The 24,477-nt window shown below is 45.5% G+C and overlaps 1 protein-coding gene across 1 annotated transcript in view; it reads right to left on the bottom strand.

Moving 5' to 3' along the window:
- Positions 1-24,477, bottom strand: part of WWTR1 (WW domain containing transcription regulator 1) — a 171,196-nt gene that overhangs the window by 68,576 nt on the left and 78,143 nt on the right. The window lies entirely within an intron of this gene.

Here is a 24,477-nt window from a genome sequence, read left to right as displayed (position 1 = left end):
TCCCTGCTACTCTGAGCGCTTTCTACCTGAGCCGGACAGCAGGAAAGCCCCAGAGACCTCCCCCCACGCCACTCTTAGGAACCCATGTTCCCCAGTCCCCAATCTGGGCAGAGCAGAGGCCTTCCTACCCCAAAAGCCAAGTGAGCCCTGCTGACCTGACAGACTGCCACCTGGGTTGTTCCCTCTTCCACCACAGAGGGCAGAGGTCCTCTGAGCAAACCCTCTCTCTACCTCTTACCCAGCCCCTACTTAACTCCTGATGTGACAGCTCAGTGCTGGTTTCCCCTCCCAGCTCTCCCCCAGGACCGTGGGAGCCTCTGAGGCCCACCCTTCCAACTCCACACTCCCACACGGCTTCTAAAGACATTCTGTTGCCAGCAGCTTTGTTCATTAAAAGTGTCACTCACTGCAGTCTCCCAAGTCTCAAGTATGTACACGTACAGTGGAGGTAGATAGCATAACGGTTATGCAGAGACTTTTCCTAAGAAGTGGTTCTCCTTGCTGTGAAACAACTCAAAGAAAGCCACTTTCAGGTCCCCCCCACCCCACCCCATTCTACGGTGCTCAGTTCTTATATCATCATGTCTTGAAAGTTCCTGTCTTACATAGCTATTAAGAACAATGAACCCACCTTCTGTGACCCATCTTGCAAAGTTCCTGTCTGAATGTCAAAGATAAAGACACTGCTCACCCGAACTTATTACAGCACTGGGGATTTGATTTGAAATCTCACTTCTAGATTCTCCCATTGAATTGTCCGCCTTAAAAGAAGGATAAGCCAGGGCCAGGCGGTGGCGTACCTGGTTAAGCGCTCACATTACAGTGTGCAAGGTCCCAGGTCCAAGCCCCTAGTCCCCCACCTGCAGAGGGGAAGCTTCACAAGTGGTGAAGCAGGGCTGCAGATGTGTCTCTATCTCTCTCCCTCTCCCCTCTAGATTTCTCTCTGTCTCTATCCAATCATAAATTTGAAAAAAAAATTTTTTTAAGTAGAATAAGCCATCCCTCCTTCTTTTATTCTGATATCTCATCACTGAACAACGGGCTCATTTCCTTTCTTGAATTTCTCCATGTGACCTTTGCCAGGAGCCAGTTTAGCTAGACTAATCCCTGCTTCCCTGCTACTCGAACCTCTGCCATTTTTAAGGTAAAGTTTCGCTTTATACAGCTACACCTATAGTGGAGGTAGATAGCATAACAGTTATGCAAAGAGACTCTCAGGCGTGAGGCTCCAAAGTCCCAGGTTCAATCCCCCACACCACCATAGACCTGAGCAGTGCTCTGATAAAAAATAGATAAATGAGTAAATCAACAAGCAAACAACATGCATGTGTACGTATATCCAACCCACCTGTGTGTATGCACACAGTAAATACAAACAGCTCTCAAACAGGTGAGTTGCTTTCCCAGTTCCTGGGTAGTTATCTTTTCTTTAAGATTTTATTGACAGAGGACCTAGTGGGGGTTGTATTCTTGTGCGCGCGGGGGGGGGGATGAGAAATGTTAACAATGTATGAACTATTGTATTTACTGCCGACTGTAAAATATTAATCCCCCAATAAAGAAATAAAAAGTATTTTATTTACTTATTCCTTTACTTATTTTTTTATATTTTTTAAATATTTATTCCCTTTTGTTGCCCTTGTTTATTGTTGTAGTTATTATTGTTGTTGTCGTTGTTGGATAGGACAGATAGAAATGGAGAGAGGAGGGGAAGACAGAGAGGAGGAGAGAAAGATAGACACCTGCAGACCTGCTTCACCGCCTGTGAAGCGACTCCCCTGCAGGTGGGGAGCCGGGGTTCCAACCGGGATCCTTATGCCGGTCCTTGTGCTTTGCGACACCTGAGCTTAACCCGCTGCGCTACAGCCCGACTCCCTCCTTTACTTATTTATGAGAGGGAGAGGAGAGAGAGAAAAAGAGAAAGTCAGGCATCACTCTGACACATATGCTATCAGGGATCGAACTCAAGACCTCCTGCTAGAGAGTCCAAAACTCTACCCACTATGCCACCTCCAGGACCATCCGGGGTAGTAGGTTTTTTTTCCCTTATCATATTTATTTATTTATTGGATAGAGACAGCCAGAAATAGAGAGGGAGGGGGAAGACAGAGAGGGAGTGAGACAGAGAGACACCTGCAGCACTGCTTCACCATTCACAAAGCTTTCCCCCTGCAGGTGGGGACCAGGGGCTTGAACCAGAGTCCTTGTGCACCGTGACTGTGTGTGCTCAACCAGGTGTGCCACCACCCAGCCCCCCCATAGTTTTTATATTTGCAAATGTAACTCCACCAAAAATAAAATAAAAGTGTGTGGGGAGTGGGGGTAGGGGTGTGAACCCAGGGTCGCTGTTCAGTAGAAGAAATGCATGCTTCATATGTGTGAGGCTCTGGGTTCAACTCCTGGCAAGGGAGGGGTAGGGAAGTGTTAAAAGATACCAGACTTTTAATGGTGATGTAGGCCTGTAATAGGCTCACCGAGGCTTTGTCTTATTCTTTTCTATTTTTTCTTTTGCCTCCAGGGTTATCATTGAGGTTCGGGTTAGGGCCTGCACTACGAATCCACTGCTCCTGGAGGTCATTTTTATTCCTTTTTGTTACCCGTTGTTGTTACTGCTGTCATTGTCGTTGGATAGAACAGAGCGAGATCGAGAGAGGAAGGGAAGACAGAGAGGGACAGAGAAAGACACACACCTGCAGACCTGCTTCACCACTTCTGAAATGCCGCCCTCCCCCCCCACACACACACACACTTGCAGGTGGGAAGCCAGAGGCTCTAGCCAAGGGATCCTTACGCCAGTCCCTGCACTTTGCACTATGCACGCTTAACCCACTGCACTACTGCCTGCCCCCACCCCCCTCCCGGCTTTGTCTTACTCTTATCTAAACTCAGTTGTACCTTCCAGGTTTTCAAGAGCAACCATGTATTGTTCTCAGAAGCAGTGAAAACAAAAATATTGGAGAAAGTACAAAAGGAGGAGGATGCCAGAGTTCAGGGGTCAGAGGGGAGTCCAAAGTAACAGGAGATAAGCTTCAGGGATGGCTTCTATCTGCACAGAGAAGAGAGTAGGGAAATGGAACCTATGACTTGCCCCTTTCTTGTTTATAATGAAAACAGAAGATTCCAAGAAGGAGGAAAAACTTTTATGTCCAGTGGAGAAGCAATTACAGAACCCAGACCTTCCATCTTCTGCACCCCATAATGAGCCTGGGTCCATGATCCCAGGGGGATAAAGAACAGGAAAGCTTCCATTGGAGGGAATGGGATACGGAACTCTGGTGGTGGGAATTGTAAGAAATTGTACCCCTCTTACCCCTATGGTCTTCTCGATCATTATTAAATCACTTAAAAAACTGTTTAGCTAAAGAAACTACTACCCAAACCAAGAGACCCCTCACAGAATGGGAGATCTTTACATGCCATACATCAGACAAGAGGCTAGTAACCAGAATATATAAAGAACTTGCAAATCTCAACAAGACAACAAATAACCCCATCCAAAAATGGAGGGAGGACACGGACAGAATATTCACCACAGAAGAGATCCAAAAGGCCAAGAAAATGCTCCAAGTCTCTGATTGTCAGAGAAAGGCAACAATGAGATACCACTTTACTCTTGTGAGAATGTCATACTTCAGAAAAGGTAACAGCAGCAAATGCTGGAGAGGGTGTGGGCTCAAAGGAACCTTCCTGTACTGCTAGTGGGAATGTAAATTTGTCCAGCCTCTGTGGAGAACAATCTGGAGAACTCTCAGAAGGCTAGAAATGGACCTACCCTATGACCCTGCAATTCCTCTCCTGGGGATATATCCTAAGGAGCCCAACACACCCATCCAAAAAGATCTGTGTACACATATGTTCTTGGCAGCACAATTTGTAATAGCCAAAACCTGGAAGCAACCCAGGTGTCCAACAACAGATGAGTGGCTGAGCAAGTTGTGGTATATATATGTGAATACTACGTAGCTATAAAAAATGGTGACTTCACTGTTTTCAGCCGATCTTGAAAGGACCTTGAAAAATTCATGTTAAGTGAAATAAGTCAGAAACAGAAGGATGAATATGGGATGATCTCACTCTCAGCCCGAAGTTGAAAAACAAGATCAGAAAAGAAAACACAAGTAGAACCTGAACTGGAATTGGTGTATTGCACCAAAGTAAAAGACTCTGGGGTGGGTGGGGGGGTAGGGGGAGGATACAGATCCAAGAAGGATGACAGAGGACCTAGTGGGGGTTGTATTGTTATATGGAAAACTGGGGAATGTTATGCATGTACAAACTATTGTATTTACTGTTGAATGTAGCACATTAATTCCCCAATAAATAAATTTAAAAAAAATGCACAAGGACCCCGATTCGAACCCCCAGCCCTCACCTGCAGGGGGAAAGCTTCATGAGTGGTGAAGCAGAGCTGCAGGTGCTCTCTGTCTCTCTCCCTCTCTATCATTCCCTTCCCTCTTGATTTCTGGCTGTCTCTAGCCAATAAATAAAGATAATAAAAAAAAATTTTTTTTAAGAATTAAAAAAAAGAGAGAGAGATCTGTGTAGACCTGTGTTCACAGCAGAGCACAAGGTATTTCACTAGGGTTTCCTGACTACAAAGAGTCTGTAGTCCCATGTGTTCCCCTTTATTTAGATTGAGTGTAAGAGAAAAAGAGAGGGGGAAAAAATTTTTTTTGACACACACTATTTTTTTTCTCCAGAGGAAAATATTCTAAAATAAGTATCCTCAACTCCAATCACCTCAAGATCCTCAGTTCCTTTCTTTTTTTTTTGCCTCCAGGGTTTATTACTGAGGTCTGGTGCTGGCATTAGAACCCACTGTTCCTGGTGGCTAGTTTTTCCATTTTACTGGATAGGACAGAGAGAAATTGAGAGAAGAGGGGGAGATAAAGAGGGAGACAGAAAGACAGACACCTAAAAAAAAAAAAAAAAAAGAAGGAAAGACACCTGCAGACTTGCTTCACCACTTGTGCAGCGACCCCTGCAGATGGGAAACCTGGATCCTTGAGCTTTGTGCTATGTGTGCTTAACCCAATGTGCCACTGCCCAGTCCCCCAAGGTCCTCAGTTTCTAGAATGATCCAGGGCCCAAGAGCCTGAGCTCCCTCCCACTCAGCAGCTGAGTTTACTGGCATTTCTCTAAGAAGTCTGACAGTCGGAAATGGTGTCTGATGGAAAACTGGTGTGAAGTCCTTTTCTTTTGGGGGTTTACTATTTTCTTCAATAAAGATAAAACCTTTGAGAGCCACTTTGTTTATTGAGGAAATTCTGTACCAGGGATTAAAATGTCCTTGGAACCAGGGGTGTACAGAGGCCGTTCCAGTCACTCTCCCTGTTCCGCCAATGCCCCCCCCACACACACACACCCAGAAGTTCCTATTTCCTCCTCCAGCTTCCTGCTGACCTTTCACCTGGTTGCCCAAAGGCCTCCAGGATTTTTCTGGTTTCCCTTCCATCCTACACCCTAGCCCTGCCCTCTCTATCTTACAACCCATTCTCTCCAGGAGGATCATCTCTAAACTCCTATCCTCTGGGCAGGTGGAATCCAAGCCCCAACCCCTCCCCCCCCCACACACACACACACTTTGCCCCGGAAGTAAAAACCATGCCTTGGAACTTTGGAATTAAGAAGCCCCCTGAGAAACCCTGTGGGCTCCTTAAAAAAAAATCTGTTTTTTCGAGCCCCTGGCGCCCCACCTGCAGGGGAGTCGCTTCACAAGTGATGAAGCAGGTCTGCAGGTGTCTTTCTCTCTCTCTCTCTCTGTCTTCCCCTCCTCTCTCCATTTCTCTGTCTTCCCCTCCTCTCTCCATTTCTCTCTGTCCTATCCAACACCGACGACCTCAATAACAACAACAATAATAACTACAGCAATAAAACAACAAGGGCAACAAAAGGGAATGAATGAATAAATAAATAAATAAATAAATATTTTTAAAAATGTACCAGACCTTTTTTTAAAAATCTGTTTTAAGGGCCAGGTGGTGGCACACCTGGTTGAGTGCACATGCTATAATGCGCAAGGGCCCAGGTTCAAGCCCTCCGCCCCCACCTGCAGGGTAAAAGCTTCTAGAGGGGTGGGGCAGGGCTGCAGCTGTCTCTCTGTCTCTCTTCCTCTCTACCTCCCCCTTCCTTGTTGATTTCCAGCTGTCTCTAGCCAATAAACAAAGATAAATAATAATAACAAAATTATTTTTAAAAATCTGTTTTAGATTCTCCTACATTTGAGTTTGAATGGATCTGACCCTGTGTGACTTGACTAGATAAACTATTTCATTTCACCCACCTTGGTCTCAAATACCCATATCCACTAAAATAGGGCATAAAAGCTACCCAGCACAGTGGTTCCTGGTGGTGAGGGTAAAACAAGTCTGTTCAGAGAATCTTCCCACTGCAAGTCACTTGTAGGTTTCAGGACCTGGGTTTCCCAAGTCCTCTTCCTCAAGCAGTGAATGCCTTGAAGGCAGGGCAGACCCAAGACTGGTTCAAGTTCATTCTACAAGCTTGGACCACACACCTATTGAGCAGGAATGTTCTAGGTAGGTGGCAAAGTGGAAAGCATTTTGTTAACAGGAAACCCAGGACTTGCCAAAGAATCATTAAAGGCAAAACTAAAATCTGTAAGAACAAGACCCCTCCCACCCTAACCCCTTCTTACTCTCTCCCCACCCACAGGAAGACCTGGTGTTTAAGGAAGAATTTACCCTGAAGTTCATGACCTATTACACTAATGTGATGGAAGGAAGTCACACAACAAAGACTTTCTGAAATAGAGAAGGCCTGTGTAATCCATTTTTTATTGCTGGTAGCATTCAAAGATGTACAAATCGGGAGGATTACAATTGCTCAGTCTTTAAAGGGTTTAGACTTTTTGTTCTGTTTTCCTTTTTCTATTTCTTTTTTTCTTTTCTTTTCTTTTTTAACCAGAGCACTGCTCAGCTCTAGTTTATGGTGGTGCTGGGGATTAAACCTGGCACCTCAGTGCCTCAGACATAAAAGTCTTTTTGCATAATTATCATGTTACTTCCCTAGCCTGTTTTAGAGTTCTTAAAATCATAAGCTGCTCGCTTATCTTTTCCATTTTCATCCCTCCTCTCCACTGCCCTCACTTTTATGTCAGATGTTACTCAGGACAGAAGTCTGCAGAAACCCATGCTTCCCCCACCCACCACAACCTAGCGGGGCAGTTAAGAACCACATTAAAGTGGTGGTGGTGTGCACCCAGTCAAACCACATATCACCATGGGCAAGGAACCCAGACAGGAGCTCCCGCTCCTCACCTGCAGAGGGAACGCTTAATGAACGGTGAGACAGGGTCTGCAGGCGTCTCTCTCTCTCTCTCTCTATCTATCTATCTATCTATATCTCTCTCTCTCTCTCCCTCTCCACCTCTCCTCCCCTCTCAATTTCCCTCTGTCCTGTCAAATAAAAATAGAAAGGAGAAAGAGAGGGAGAGAGAGAGAGAGAGAGAGAGAGAAAGAGAGAGAATAAGGAGGAGGAGGAGAAGGGAGGGAGGGAGGGGGGGGAGGGAGGGAGGGAGGGAGGGAGGAAGGAAGGAAGGAAGGAAGGAAGGAAGGAAGGAAGGAAGGAAGGAAGGTAGGTAGGTGGCTCCTGGGAGGGAGCAAGGAGATTTGTAGTGCAGGCACCAAGCCCCAACAATAACACTTGTGGCAAAGAAAAAAAAAAAGAAGAAGAAAGAAAGAAAGAAAGAAAGAAAGAAAGAAAGAAAGAAAGAAAGAAAGAAAGAAAGGGAAAGAGAGGAAAGGAGAGGAGAGGAGAGGGGAGGAGAGGGGAGGGGGGAGAGGAGAGGAGAGGAGAGGAGAGGAGAGGAGAGGAGAGGAGAGGAGAGGAGAGGAGAGGAGAGGAGAGGAGAGAGGAGAGGAGAGGAGAGGAGAGGAGAGGAGAGGAGAGGAGAGGAGAGGAGAGGAGAGGAGAGGAGAGGGAAAAGAAACACATTAAGGGCCAGTGAAATACCATAATAGTTATGCTGAAAGAATCTCATGCCTGAGGTGCTGATATCCCAGGTTCAATCCCCAGTACCAACAAATAATGGGGGCGGGGGGAGAATCACACTAAAGTGATGGGAATTTTAAAACGGCCTGGGGTTATAAAACCAAAACTCACTACTTTAAAATCCTTTTGTATTCAGGTGTATCTTTAAATATTCCCCCACACACAATCTCAGTTCCTCCATTACCTCCCCCCCCTTTTTTAGGGAGGGGTGCTAATATTTCTCTTCCAAAGGAATATAAACTGTTTTCTTTTTTTTCCTTTTTCTCAACCAGGTGCGTCATCATCCACCCACCCACCCCCTTTTTTTTACGTAGAGACAAAAAAGAAGTGAAAGAGAACAGACACAGCATCAAAGCTTCCTTCAAATGTAATGGGGGGGGGGGGGTGCAAGCAGGGGTGCAGGTTCAAACCTGAGTTGAGCACATCGCAAACCAGTGGTGCCCTACCCCAGTGAGCTATTTTACCCGCCTAGAACATAAGGTGATTGGAAGACAGGGAGGTCATTGTGACTCATGGCCAAGTGCTCTGTGCACACGGCATGCAGCTGGAACAGATCCTTCACTTAGAAACTGCTAAGTAAAATGGCTTTGCAACAGGCTTATTGTCCAGCAAACCCCAGTATGAAGAATGGAAACTGAAACAGATTTGGATGAGGCTGAGAAATTCCTAGATAGGGCTGGCCAAGTGAGCATGACCCTCTGTCAGCAGACAACAAATGCTATGCCAGAGTGTGATCCTGCACCAGATGACAAGAAGTTATCCAACACTCTCATCAAAGTCTTAAGAGCTCAATGCCAGTCAAATAGCTCACTTGCATAGTGCTGCTTGGCTTTCAGACCGAGGTTTGTGGCTGGTCTCCACCACACTGAAAGATGCTTTGGTGCAGTGGTCATTCTTCCTTCCTTCCTTCCTTCCTTCCTTCCTTCCTTCCTTCCTTCCTTCCTTCCTCTCTTTCTTTTTCTTTCTTCCTTTCCTTCCTTCTTTCTTTCTTTCTTTCTTTCTTTCTTTCTTTTTTCTTTCTTTCTTACCAGAGCACTGCTCAGCTCTGGTTTATGGTGGGATGGAGATTGAGCCTTGGACTTCGAAGACTCAGGCAGATGATATTTTTGCATAACCACTATGCTATCTCCCCTGACGGGTTCCTCCTCTCTCTCTCTCCCCCTCTCCCTCTCCCTCTCCCTCTCTCTCTCATCTACAAAAATAACTATTCTCCTCCTATTTAGAATCAAAAGTAAATATACAAAAGCTGGTTTATTTTGGAGGTAGCATTTCAGGGGTTAATGTTTCCCTGTGTGATGACTAAATCAGACCTGTGAGCTGTGTGTTCTGATTTAACTTCAAGACCTAAGGAAATGACACATCTCTTATCTTACTCATACTTGCATTTCTTTGAGTGGCGCCTGTTGTCTTGGTTTTGGCCAGGCAGTATGTGATTCTTCCCACTAAGACCAGCAGTGGGTCTTACTTAACCAGATCAAAGAGATCTGGTAGACTGGGAAGACAGGGTATGGGGTTATGCAAAAAAAAAAAAAAAAAAATTCATGCCTAAGACTTCAAGGCTTCAGACTCAGTCCCTAGCACTACCATAAGCCAGAAAGCCAGAGCTGATCAGTGTTCTGGTTTAAAGCCCAACAAAGGGCAGCTGGCAGCCACATTTACTAATTCTCCACACCCTTTCTCCGAACAGCTCCTTCGCTATCTCTGTTAAAGCTGGATCATGGAAACTGGTCACCACGGGAGCCCCCTTCAAAGTGGGTGCTCTCTCTCCCTCACCATCTTCCTCTCCATTGGCAGCTTGAACCTATCAGTAGCCCTCTAGGAAACTGTCCAATTGGATGATGGGGTGTTGTTGGCATTTGAACTCTGACCACCAGAAATAGAGTACTGGCTTTTTGCACTGGTTGACTCGAGATACCTCACTGATAGTTTTACTTCCATGACAATCGAGCTGTCCTCTTTCCTCCAGTGGCCCCAACTGACCGTACTCTGTCCCAAAGCAGTTCTTATCACACTGTAATCGATTCTCGCTTCTGCCCAAATCCTGACCAGCCCCCTGGCTTGCCGGTCCAAAGCCTTACACTAAAAACCACAAATGTACATAAGCTGACACATCCATTAGCAAAATACCCTGTCATTCATAGTTTAATCCCATGCCAAACAATAGAAGATGACTGTTCACATAAGTGTGTTGGAGGAGAAAGCTCACCCTTCTTTGAAAACCACAAGGAATTTCTAGTTACAAAGTTCCGGCCCAATTTTCACTTGAGCAGCTCATCAAAGGAAAGCTGCAGGAATAATAACTCATACATAAACAGGGGTTTTTTTTTTTGGGGGGGGTGGGGATCTTCTAATAAAAGATGACATGACACTAAAGCACCATTTTGGGTGCTTGTTTCCGGTTGCTGCCATTCACTCGGACAATTCAAAAAATTTCAGAGTTCTCTGGAATTCCAAGTGAATGGCTGGGATTGTATCTGAACTGGCAGGCTCTAATCCTTGACTTCCCTCACTGCTATGCCAAGAAGCTTTCATTTAGTGAAATTAGCAACAGTGGTGGGTCTCCCAGCACTTCCGCCCTGGCCAGCTGTGGTCATCGGTCTGCTCGAGTCCTTCACGCTGGGTGTCCCTGCCTCTTCTGTGGACTCATCCCTGCACCTGCTCCTCCTTGGGGGTGAGCGCTGAGTCAGGCATGTGGGGCGGGGGTGAAGGCTGGCTGTGTGAGCGCCCACTGTGAGGTGATAGGGAGAGGCTGGTCACCAGCATTTGGTCCCTGGATAGAAAAAAAGGGAATGGTGTGCAATTGTGTCACTTCTGGAGAAAACCACTTTGGAAAGCCAGTGAGTCATCAAGGCAAGTGTGAGGTGTGAGTCATGGAGCCTTCAGGGTTAGAGGTACCCCATCTCCCCCACTCACTTGCCTACCCACACCCCACACATACACCACACCAGCACCATACAGATCGTCAAGACCACTCAACAAGGGCACACCTGCTAGACCTCTGAAAAAAGGAGCCAAAAGTCATCTTTTGATCCATTTTTCCTAGCCCCCTGGAAAAGTAGGAAAGGAAAACAAAAACAAACAAACAAACAAACCACTGGGCTTTGTCCCGTTGGTGGCCACCAATCCAAAAGCACAACTAAAGAACTTGGGGTGCAGCCTGGGTGGTGCAGTGGTTAGAGCACCAGACTAGAAAACATGAGGTCCCAGAGTTCCATTCCTAGCATTTTGTGTGTCAGAGTGAAATTCTGCTTCTCCCCCACCCTTGCCACCACTCCTGTGTTAGTGAATAACAACAAGAACTTGGTGTGTCATTTCATTATCAACACTTAGCTAATTTTTCTTTCTCCCATATCAGGATCAATAATAGCACTATTGAAAGATTTTGAAATCACATCAAGCTATTTATGATGAAGTGAAACAACCCTAGAGCCTCTGGTACTATGGTCATCTATTTCCAAAGACATTAGCAAGAGAGAGAATCTTTTTTTTTTTTTCACAAGTGAAAACAGGGGAGAGGGATAGAGAGAAATGGAAAGAAATAGGGTGAGTTCTAGAATTATGGAGAAGTTAAAAAAATAGTACACATTCATTCATTTGTTCATTTGACAAGCATTTGTCAGTGGGGCTATTATCATTCATGAGAATTCACCTCTTAAATCCATTGCAGGAAAGATGTAGTGCAGTTAAAAACAAATAAATAGGGGTCCAGCGGTAGTGCAGTGGGTTAAGCACACGTGGCATAAAGCACAAGGACTAGCGTAGGATCCTAGTTCAAGTCCCCAGCTTCATAGGCGGTGAAGCAGGTCTGCAGGTGTCTATCTTCCTCTCCCCCTCTCTGTCTTCCCTACCTCTCTCCATTTCTCTCTGTCCTATCCAACAACGACATCAATAACAACGATAGTAATAACAACTATGAACAACAAGGGCAACAAAAGGGGGGAGCCTCCAGGAGCAGTGGATTTATAGTGCAGGCACCGATCCTCACCGATAACCCTGGAGGCAAAAAAACTAAATTAAAATAAAATAAATAACCACCACTTTCTTTAAAAGATACCTAATGTGCTGATATGTCACATATTTATTCATGTATTTATTAGTGAGAGAGTCAAAGCATTCCTCTGGCATACGCAGTAGGTAACAAGGATCAAACTCAGGACCCTATGCTTTCAAGTCCAGCACTGTAGTCTCTGCACTACCCTCTGGGGCCACCAGTCTACTACATGTTAGTACGCTGCTTTCCCAAGTCAAATGCAGCCTGTTACTTTCAGGAGTAAGAGCTGGTGCTATTCTGAGCTCCAGAGGAAGAGATGCTGCCCCAAATACCTATGCATGCTGGGATACGTTAGGTGTGTGGTGGTGAACTAGGACTGACTATGGAAAGATGGCCCAGCACGCGCCCTTTGGATCTGGCAGTCGAACTGGTGGAAGGGGGTAGCAGTGAAACCAAGATTGGTTATGTGGAACTTAACACAGCACAGAGCCTGCTTTTGTTGCCATTCTTGACAGAAACGGTCTGGAGCTCGTCACAGTTGTGTGATGCATGTTACATGGACTTGACCCCATCCCAGCCCTCAGTCAATCCCATCTGATATCTGGGAAACAACTTGAATCCAATCATCGATTTTGCTGTTGGTGTTTTTCATTTTGCTTTCAGGAGTTTAAGTCACCTGATTACTCTAAATGCTGAAATACTTTCAAGATTGTTTTCCAGGCTCAGTATGCCCGACACATGTTTCGACATGCTGTTTTTCCAGTTGTTCTGAAATAGGATGTTGACACACATCTCCTCGAAGCCATGCCAGACATGCAGTGTCTCTCTCCCAGCTACAGCTGCAGGGTCCTTCTTTGTTCTGCCTCTGGGGTTATCGCTGGACCTCAGTGCCTGCACTACACTACAGATACACTGCTTCTGGTAGCCATTTTTTCTTTCTTTCTTTTTTAATATATAGGACAGAAAGAAATTGAAAGGGAGGGGGAGATACAGAGGGAGGGGAAGGGGGAGGGGAAGGGAGAGGGAGAGAGAAGTAACGGAGAGGGAGAAGGAGAGGGAGAGAGAGAGCTGCAGACCTGCTTTACCCTCTGTGAGGAGAACCCCTCCAGGTTGAGAGTCAGGGGCTTGAACTGGGAAGCTTGGCCAGGTCCTTGTGCTTTGTACTATGTGTGTTTAACCCACTGTCTGCTCCCAACCCCACCAACACACACACACACACACACACACACACACACACACACACACACACACACACCCCTCCTTTTTCTCTTCTTCTGTTTTGTGGTTGTTGTTGTTTCCTTGTTTGTTTTCTTGTTTTTTATGGGGGGGAGAATGACTTACAGTACAGTTGTTGTGTTGACACATGGGTAAAATTTATCATCTCCCCATGATAGATGTCTGCTCAGCTCTGGCGTTTATGGTGGTGCTAGGGAGTGAGACTGGGACTTTGGGGCCTTGGGCGTCAAAGTCTTTGCATAACCATTATGCTATCTCCCTGGCCCTCTTTCTCTCCAAGGGAGGCAACTTGAGTTAAATGCCAATTACCGCCCCTGAAAAATGGCAACACCACCCTACCATACAACCCACAGTTCCCTGAGGTCAATCTACCTTGGGCTCCATTCACATGAAGAGATCCAATTTTTTTTTCCCTCAGTTGGTTTAGAGTCATTATTTCTAGGAAGAGACAGAACCATCCTGGGCTCTAGCGATCAGAGTTGCTTTCTGCACATGTTGGAAAGATAAATAGGTGGTCCAGGAGGTGGCACAGTGGAAAAAAGCACTAGACTTCCAAGCATGAGGTCCTGAGTTCAATCCCTGGTAGCACATGTACCAGAGTGATGTCTGGTTGTTGCTCTCCCTCCTCCGATCTTTCTCATTAATAATAAATATATTATATTAAATTACATTGTATTATACTGTGTTGTATTATATTATATATAGACAATATAAGAAAATAAAAGCAGAGACAAGACTGGCATGAACGCCAAGCAGGGAATCTGGGGGTGCTTCTCACATCCAGGGTCCTAGATCGCATGTCATAATTTGTAAGGCTTAAAGACCAACAGGGACGTATTAAAAGGGAGTGGGTTAGGGCCAGTGAAGATAACACACTTGGACAGTGCATGGCTTTGCAATGTGCACGGCCCAAGTTCAAGCCCAGCCTCAGACCTCACAGTGTTGAAGGAAACTTCGGTGCTGAGGTTTCTTTCACTCTCTGCCTTCATCTACACAGTAATGATAATAGAAAAAATAATAATAATAAAGGGGATCAAGTTAGATTTCCACAACTTTGAGGGGAGAAGGGACTCTGGGGACACGCGATAACCACTTAGGAACACCATTTATGTCTCATATTTGAAACTCAGCCCACAAACATCTTCTGGACATGTATTTCTTTGGCATCTCTGGTTGAAACTCTCGCCCAAAGGAGGCAGAGTACAGCAGCAGTTTTGAACTTGGCCTCTGGTGTGAACTAGTCAAGACAGTGTCACACCTTTGCTGAGGTCACGAACGGGTAGGGAGACTCTGGGGAACACAGGCATTTTGTGTTTGTACACATAGGGCATGAGAATTGGGGCACAAGGGTATTGCTCACAAGGAAAGCGGGAACTGGAGCACAAGAGGCACACTGTGGGAGGAATTTGGGTATGGCCAAGGTGTGACAGGTAAAGGTATAGGAAAAGAGGGCATTCACACACAGAGAAGGAATCTTTTTGGACTCTTTCTAGGTCCTAGGGACCCTTATCTCCTGAGTGCTCCTCTCCCCTTCACTTCTGCAATATACCTCATAACTTCATAAAAGAAGATTGGGAACTGCCTACCGATCACAAGGGCTGCCTTGTAATTCTTTAGTTTTAATTAATTTATTTTTATTATTGGATAGAGACAGACAGAAATTGAGATGGAAGAGGGAGATACAGAGAGTGAATGAGACAGAGAGAGATGCCTGCAGCCCTGCCTCACCACTCATGAATCTTTCCCCCTGTAGGTGGGGGCCAGGTGATTGAACCTAGGTCCTTGTGCACTAAATCAGGTGTGCCCCCGTCTTGTAATTCTTTCAAGTTCTGCGAGGAAAGGTCCTAGTTAGCCTCGCACCCCCCGCCCCCTTCAACGTCTTGGTTTGGAGTCTCCAAGCCTCAGTCTGCCCCCATGTCTAGTTGGCCGTCGTGCTGTTTTGAATGTCTCAGCAAATAACAAAAGCAGGGTGTCGGCACAGTGCTAGACACAGATGATACCCTCCAACTATTAGTTTTCTTCCATTATAAAATGCTACCCTACCCATTTAGAGAAACCTGAGACACAAAAACAAACAAGCAAACAAAACCTCAGCAAACACCCTCTGGGAGAGATGAACACACGGCCCCTCCTCCACAGCCCACCCCACCCCACGCCACCCCCCCCCCAAAAAAAAAGGGAGAAATGGCAGTAGAATCAACTCACTGCAAAAACTACTTAGTTTCACAGTCGTAACAGTTCAGGAATAACTGATCTACAGTCAGTCTCCAGTCATGAAAGTGCTAGTGCCTCACCAGCCTCGTAGGGTTTCCCATCCGCCTGTTTTTAGAACAGTGGTAACGCAAAAGAGACTCTCATGCCTGAGGCTCCAAATTTCCAGGTTCAATCCCCTACATCACCATTTAGTCAAGCTGAGCAGTGCTCTAGTAAAATCAATAAGTAAATAAAGAAAATAACAATAATCCTTCCACTAGGTAGAAAGAAAAGAAAGACAAAAAAATAAAAAAAGACCCCTAAGAAGGAGGAGAGACAAGCAGGTGATTCTTTTTACTTCAGGAGCTACCAACTGTCCACACCACAGTGGAAAGGAAATCAAACATGTCTCAGTCTAAACACTTACTTGGGCAGAACAGCTTTTACACTGGGCCCTTCATTTAACTGACAGGGGGGTTGTTTCAAAATAGGAACCACCTTAGTTTACTGAGTTTATTTATTCAGCCTCCCAATAAGTTTTCTTGAAAGGGCAGGGCATTTGTGTGAGCCACATTTCAATCCCCAGACAGATGGTCCTTCCAGTATTTGTTTGTACAAAGATTCTGGAGGAAAAAATTATAAAGATGTCAAAACTCCTGCAGAATGTACCATTTAAACCAAAGACAAAATACAGCTTTAGGAAAATTGCTCTAAAAATGCCTGAAAATAGTCCCCTTAGAGAGTCATTTTTATCAATTACTAGACTTAACCTGGCACCATCTTTCTGGGAGGTAGTTTAACACATGTGACAAAAGCCTTGTGTAAATGTTGATCCAGTAACTCCTCTTCTACGAAGTTTATACCAAGGAAACTAATTTTAGACACCGATGGCAGAGATGGCCATCCGCTTCTTATTATCTGCTCTGTCCCTTCTCGGTGCTATGTGTGGGCTAGAGAAGGCTAGACAATAAACAGAAGTGCTAATGGAAGATTCTGGGGAAGCTCTTTAAATGGAAGGCAGGCAGAGACGGTTCCTTTTTTCCACCAATCATTTGTCGATCTTGGACTATGAACATGATGGCTAGAGCAGCAGCAGCCCTCTTGAATCATGAGAACTGGAATTCACAGACAGAGAACGACAATGTAGAAAAATGTAGAAAAAGAAGCGGGGGCTTGGGAGGGTGGGGGTGGGAGGCATGTGTACGTATTAGACTGGCCTTTGCCTTGTTTTAGAAGTCTTTCCTGTTAGAGATCAGCAACTGCTGCTAATTAAAAATTTATACTCTGGGGCTATGGAGATAGCATGATGGTTATGCACACAGACTTGGATTCAAGGTCTCAGGTTCATTCCCCAACACCACCATGAGCCAGAGCTGGGCGGTGCTCTAGGGTGGAGGGGGAAATAATAATAATAATAATAATAATAATAATAATAGCAGTAGTAGAAGAAGAAGGGCAACAACAACAACTGGACAGACTCAAAAAAATGGCAGAGATCTAAGTCTGCTGTGATGAAAAGACATTCAGAGTATATTAAAGAGAAAGCCTGATCCTATTTTGTTTTCTATACATACATATGAATGAAGCAGAAGTAGGCACTGCTCCTATCTCTAGATTCCTCTGTAGTTTCATTTTGTTGAGTGGCCCTTATTTTATTTTATTTAATTAGAAAAAAAGAGAATGCGTGATGGTCCGGGAGGTGGCGCACTGGACTCCCAAGCATGAGGTCCTGAGTTTGATCCCCGGTAGCACATGTGCCAGAGTGATGTCTGATATATATATTCATTCTCTCTCTCTCTCTCTCTCTCTCTCTCTCTCTCTCTCTCTCTCTCCCCCTCCTCCTCCTTTTCCTCCTCCTACCTTTCTACTTAATAAATAAAATCTTAAAAGAAAAAAAAAAGAGAGAATGAGCCACCTCTCCCACCACCAGCCACCGAAGAACCCAGTTCCTGCTTAAAAAGAAATAACAGCACATTCCATATTTGAACCTCTACCTGCTAATTAGCGCCTGAGAATCATTCCATAGCTAGGGAGGAGGGTGGAAAAATCATTCAGCCAGTCCCCTGACTGTAAGCCGGAGAAGGCGCCAAGCTAATACACCCAGAGGACTCAGCCTCAAGGTGCTCAGAAGCAGTGCGGGATGCGGGGGTTGGGGTGAGGAGGCAGCACAGAAAGGAAGGGATGAAGAGGATCAATGGGGGAATTCTATAATTAAGCAACAACTTCATGGCAGCCTCTGGCAGCTGCTTGGAGCCAAAGGAAAGACTAGGGAAGGAGGTGTGGACAGACAGAAGCACTTCTCTCCCTCCCAGCAGATCAAGCGGGTCCACCATCATCTTGCACTGTCTTCACTTCACAGGACAACCTGGGCCAGCTTGAGCCACCACCTGCCAGCTTGGAGACTCCCAGCTTTGGGGGCCCTCAGAGCTGTCACCGCCTAATCCAGGTGGGAGGGACACTAGTTCGAGGGAGAAAGATCGGGATGGAACCATTCTTGATTGTCCTCCTGAGGAGAAAAAAAAAAAGGGGGGGGACCTCCTAAACCCATGTTTGTTTTCTTCTCCAGACTGAATCTCTTCTTTCCTCCTTTCTAAAAGGAAAAGACTGATCCTTGCAGCTTTATTTTCCATGCCCTCCCCCCCACTAATTATATATTCGGTCCAGATAATGGTTTAAATTTAGTTTGATGACCAACCACAGGGTCCTTGCATCCCACGGCAGGCGCTTCCTGCCCCTGGAGCCTTTACGCAAGTCTCATTGACTTGGGGAGGAACTCTGGGCAAGAGCAGAGCAGGATATAGATCACAGGGATTGTCAGAGGAAGTGGCATTTTCTTTACCGGATGCACTGAGATTTCTCCTTCCCGTGAGACCCTTTTTTTAATTACACTTGTGAGGGCCGGGAAAATAGCTCACTTGGATAGTGTATACCGCCCGCTTTGCTATGTACAGGACCAGCCCCTACTACACTGAAGGAAGCTTCGGTGCTTTGGTTTCTCTCTCTCTCTCTGCCTCAATCTAAAAAATAAATTTATTACATATTGAGAGTTTCACATGAGACACATACAGAGAAAAAAGCCCCCAAAGCATCATTCTGGTTGCATGCAGTACTGGGGAATCAAACAAGCAACCTCAGGCACTCAAGTCCAATGCTCTACCCGCTGAAGCATTTCCTTGGCCACAAGATTTCCTCTTGGTGTTGAACTAGAAGTAGTCTTAACGCAAGCTTTCAACTTCTCAGAAGTCTCAATGATGTACTGAGCATAGAAGGCCTGGCACAGGGGGTCAGGCGGTAGCGCAGCAGGTTAAGCTCACGTGGTGCAAAGCACAAGGACCAGCTTAAGGATCCCGGTTCGAGCCCCCGGCTGCCTGCAGGCAAGTCTCTTCACAGGCAGTGAAGCAGGTCTGCAGGTGTCTATCTTTCTCTCCCCCTCTGTCTTCCCCTCCTCTCTCCATTTCTCTCTGTCCTGTGCAACGACGATGACATCAATAACAACAAAAACCAAAACAATAAAAAAAAGTCAACAAAAGGGAAAATAAATATATTAATTTAAAAAAAAGAAGAAGGCCTGGCACACAACAGATACTCAAAACACTGTATGTAGGCTGCAGGACAAAAATTAACTAATTTGTTAATTAACTGGCTGTGTTAAAGAAGCTTGTTAGAAAGCCTGACACAACAAATATTCAAAAACTAAATGTGGAATAAGTTATCCCCCAAAAGAGAAATTAATAAATGGCTGAAAATATATAAAAATTAACAAATCAACTTGCTTTCAGTGGCTCTGTCAAAGGCAGCCTAGACAGACCTATACACTGTCATCTGCAAAAAGAAAAATCCCATCCAGGAAGATCTGTTCTTTAATTCCCTCCCCCCCCAAAAAAAAAAAAAACACAATGCTGAAGAATCACAACAGACTCACAAACAAACCGAAACACTGTCTGCGTCCAGAAGACTGTTCTAGTAAAAATGTGTGTCTCTCCAGGCTTAACGTACAGCGTTCAAGCCCCAGCACCCCACTGGATGGTGCAAAGGAGCAGTACTGTAGTGACTCTCCTCTCCCTCCTTAAACAAAGCTGGGAAACTGGTCCCAGGAGGTCACTCGGCTGTGCGGTGCATATTCAAGGTCCTGAGTCCATTCCTCAGTAACGCATAAAATATAAATAAGAGGCCCATGAGGTGGCACAGTGAATCAAGTGCTGGAACCTTAAGCATGAGGTCCCAAGTTCACCCCCTGGCATTGAAGATGCCAGAGTGATGCTCTGGTTCTCTCTCCTCCTCTTCCTCCACTCTTTCATAAATATTAAGTGCATAATAACAACGTTGTAATAGATACAATGATTTATAACAAATAAGTAGTAAGTAATGCTTCACATCATCAGTCATCTGACACAAGATTCACAATAAAGATGGTAATAATAATAGCATCTGTTACCAACAGCCAGCATTTATACGGCCTTTTATAGCTTCAGAAATTATTTTTATGTAGTGCTAGCATAATAGCTTTGTTCATCTCTAACTTTAAGACCCAGAAAACTGAGTTGGGAGAAGTTATATCATTTATTAAACTCTATTTTTTAAAAAGTTTTTTTTAGCTTTATTTATTTATTAGAGACAGCCAGAAATCGAGAGGGAAGAGGGAGACAGAGAGAGAGACACAGAGCAAGAGAGAGAGAAAGAGAGAGAACTGCAGCCCTGCTCCACCACTCATGAAGCTTCCCCAATGTAGGTGGGGACCAGGGGCTCAAACCTGGATCCTTACACATTGTAACACTTATGTTCAACCAGGTGCACCACCACCCGACCCCTCTCACTTATTAAACTCTTTAAAGCTCTTTGTGACAGAGCAGAGTCCAGTCTTGTTCTCAGAGTCATGTTGGGAACTTTTTCCAAGACATAATATTGTCTTGTGATTCCAAAGGGGCTGACCAGAATAGTATGAAGAGGAAGGAAGGAAGGAAGGAAGGAAGGAAGGAAGGAAGGAAGGAAGGAAGGAAGGAAGGAAGGAAGGGAGAGAGGGAATGTTGGTTGGGAGGGAGGTTGGAGGGAGGGATATGGAGTCTCACTGGGGAAACAGCCCACACAGGCTCAGTCCTTGGGAGCAGAGCACCCCACAGTTTTTCTCTTCCTTCAGCAACACCCCCCATCCCCAAGCCCCAGAGTCCTGCAGTGGATAAGCCTGCCTGTGGTGGTGCCCCTGTAGCGGGTCTGGTTTTAATCAGGTGCATCCGCCCAAGTAAAAGGTGTCTGTGACAGTCAGACAAAGGAGCCGAGTCATCCTGGAGCTGAGGTTAGGCAGGAAAGAGAGGACAGCATTTCAAACAGTACTTGAAAAACAGAAGCCAAATATAAAGCAGAAGGCCAGCTCTCTGCTCTGGACTTCAAAGGAAGAGGGGGAAAGGAAGGCTTTGGGGGGGGGGGGAGGTTGGGGGTGCAATGGGACCAACTGAAATATTCCCTTAACCAGAGCTGGGGGGGGGGGGGGGGGTGAGCCGAGGGTGGGGTAGAAGCAACCTTGCCCCCCTTCCCCTCAACCTGCTCCTTCAGAACTAGGACTAAACAATAGCAACTCCGACTTACCATTAGCTTTTGTTCTTTTTACACACACACACACACACACACACACACACACACACACACACTTTTATTTCAACTAGTGAGCAATACAGGGAGAAGGAGAGAGGCTAGACCACTGCTCAGCTCTGGCTTCTGGTGGCACCGAGGTTAAACCTGGGACTTTGGAGCCTCAGACATGCAAGTCTTTTTTGCATAACTACTATGATATCTTCCTTACCATATTTTATTGTTATCGTTGTTGTTGTCACTGTTATTGTTATTTTAACCAGAGCAATATTCAACTCTGGCTGGGGACTGAACCTGGGACCTCAAAGCCTCAGGCTTAAGAGCTGGTTTTATAACCATTATGTTATCTCCCAGTGGCCCACCCCACCCCTTAATTAATTAATTAATTAGTGTATTCACATAGAGACAGAGAGGCGGTGAGGCACAGTGAAGGTGTAAGAGACCACAGCGCCAAAGCTTCTTCCTCTAGTGCAGTGGGGCTAGACTGGAGCCTGGGTTGCATGCATAAGAATGTATCTTATCCTGTGAGCTCGTGCTCACTCTCTCTTTAAATTTTTTTTTATTTATTTATTCGATAGAGACAGCCAGAAATTGAGAGGGGAGGGGGTGATAGAGAGAGAGACAGAGAGACACCTGCAGCACTGCCTCACCATCTGCAAAGCTTTGTCCCAGCGGGTGGGGACCAGTGGCTCGCAACTGTGTCCTTGCGCATTGTAACATGTGCGTTCAACCAGGCGCACCACCGCCTGCCCCCCCCCGCCTGAACATATTTGTTTGTTTGTTTGTTTGTTTGTTTATTGTCAGCATGGTCTTACTGAAGGAGACTAAGCCAGGTGATTGAGCTTTAGTCTGGACAGTTTCCTTAATACTGACAGCCATTTATTACATGTTTTTTAAGTTTTCTTCCTTCCTGTGGTCCTGGAGGTGGCGCAGTGGATAAAGCATCGGACTCTCAAGCATGAGGTCCTGAGTTCAATTCCCGGCAGCACATACAACAGAGTGATGTCTGATTCTCTCTCTCTCCTCCTATCTTTCTCATTAATAAATAAAATCTTAAAATAATAATAATAATAAAGATTTCTTCCTTCCTCTCAGTCTACCTTCATTCCTTATTTCTTTCTGGGGCTCAAACCTGGGACCTCAAGTATTCAAGTTCTGGATTCTGCCCACTAAGCCAGAAGTATGGATGAGTGGGGGGGCGGGCACTCTAGAGGTATATGTATGGATATATTACCAGTTTATATACAATTACAGCTAATCATTTTGTGGGCTTTTCATATGTGTGGCTTCACCATTCTCAGGTCTCCCGGCTCCCCTGTGTGTGTGTGTGTGTTTTTTTTTTTTAATCGTTCTTTATTGGAGAGAGCCAAAAATCAAGTGGGTGGTGGGAGATAGAGACAGAGAAAGACAGAGAGACACCTGCAGCCCTGCTTCACCACTCTCAAAGCTCCCCCCACCCCGTCCCCTATAGGTGGGGACCAGGGGTTCAAACCTGGATTCTCGCTCATTGTAGCACATGGCCTCAACCAGCTGGACCACCATCACCCGGCCCCTGCAGGTCACTTTTTCATACAGATAGACAGAGACAGAGACAGAGACAGCAGAGACCACCACAGCATCTCACATGCGGTGCCACAGCTTGAGTTTGGGTCACGCGGCAACAGCACCCCATCCAGGCAGCTCTCTCTCCAAGCCCCCAAGCACAGTTTTAAGTCCATGCTTCCACATACGGAAATACACACATCGATGGGCTTGGAACTGTGGGTGCAAATTTATACTGACTTTCACATATGGAAACTTGAAACTAAAGTAGTGTTTTAAAAGAATCTGAATTGTTGACGCCCATGAGCGTTTGACCTTCCTCCCTGTTCAAACAGGGGGTGCGGGGGGGGGGGGGGGTCATCTATTCTTAGCGCATTTTTAGAATGCAGTTTCCTGGGCTCTGGTCACAGCTGCTGCAAAGACCTCCTGCAGCTCCTCCCCCGTCTCCTTTACAACAAGGGTGGGAAGCTCCAGGGAGGCCACCATACCCTCTCAGCTGTCTCTCCCCTGTTCTAACTTTTTAGCAGGTCCCTTGGCCGCTTCTGGCACTGGGGCAGGTCACACTACAAATGGCACCAGTGAAGAGAGGAAATGTCAATCACTCCTACCCCAACAACAACAACAACTCCAGAGACACCTGCAGGAGCTACAGCAAGGCCACACAGGTGCAAAAAGCAGATATCCCCAGGATCACATCCCTAATCTAAGGAGGCTTCCACAGACACAAGTCAACCAGCCCATACCTGGGGTCCTCAGAGTTCAATGCCTTAAAAAGTCCTGTGGTCCGGAAGGTGGTGCAGTGGCTAAGGCGCTAGACTCTCAAGCATGAGGTCCTGAGTTCAGTCCCTGGCAGCCATATGTACCAGAGTGATATCTGGTTCTTTCTCTCCTATTTTTCATTAATAAATAAATTCTTTTTTAAAAAATCTTTTAAAAAAAAAGAAAGAAAAGAAAGAACTGGTTCTATCTATCTATGTCCCTGTCCCCTATCTTTCTCAATTATAAATAAATAAAACCTTTTTTTTAAAAAAGTTGCTAGTTGGGCAGGCAGTGGTGTACCTACTTAAGCACACACATTACGGTGCACAAGGACCTGGGTTCAAGCCCTTGGTCCCCACTTTCAGGGGGAAAGCTTCACAAGTGATGAAGCAGGACTGCAGGTGTCTCTCTGTCTCCCTTTCCATATCCCCCTTCACTCTCAATTTCTATCTGTCTCTGTCCAATAATAAATATATATATATAAAGAAAGAAAGAGAGAGAAGAGACAAAGAAAGAAAGAGAGAAAGTTGCTAGTTGGCAGTTGCCAAATTCACCACCCTGGAGAGTTCAGAAGGTCAAGAAACTGTCAGGCACATACCCTGTTACTGTCACTTTCCACCCTGCCAACAGTCCCCAGACCTTCCTAATGTAATTCTTCACATCGATTGCCTTGACTATATATTATATATGCCCTTGCTTCTCATGTTTTTCTTTTTTTTTCTTTTTCTTTTTTTAAATATTTTATTTATTTATTGCCTTTTGTTGCCCTTGTTGTTTTTTATTGTTGTAGTTATTATTGCTGTTGTCGTTGTTGGATAGGACAGAGAGAAATGGAGAGAGGAGGGGAAGACAGAGAGGAGGAGAGAAAGACAGACACCTGCAGACCTGCTTCACCGCCTGTGAAGCGACTCCCCTGCAGGTGGGGAGCCGGGGTTCGAACCGGGATCCTTATGCCAGTCCTTGTGCTTTGCGCCACCTGCGCTTAACCCGCTGCGCTACAGCCCGACTCCCTCTTTTTTTTTTTCAACTGCATGTCCATTCTAATGACTTGTCTCAACACCAGATTTCCAAAGGATCTGCCCAGTGATTATCCTTGGAGAGTTGCTAATTAGAATAATTTCCTCTGGTGAAAAGAGTTGCTCTTTTTCATTTCTTCCCCTGAA

This window comes from Erinaceus europaeus, chromosome 9 (assembly GCF_950295315.1).
Source record: "Erinaceus europaeus chromosome 9, mEriEur2.1, whole genome shotgun sequence".
Classification (NCBI taxonomy): domain Eukaryota; kingdom Metazoa; phylum Chordata; class Mammalia; order Eulipotyphla; family Erinaceidae; genus Erinaceus; species Erinaceus europaeus.
Note: the sequence above shows the minus strand (reverse complement) of the source record. Positions and strands in the feature narration are given on the sequence as shown.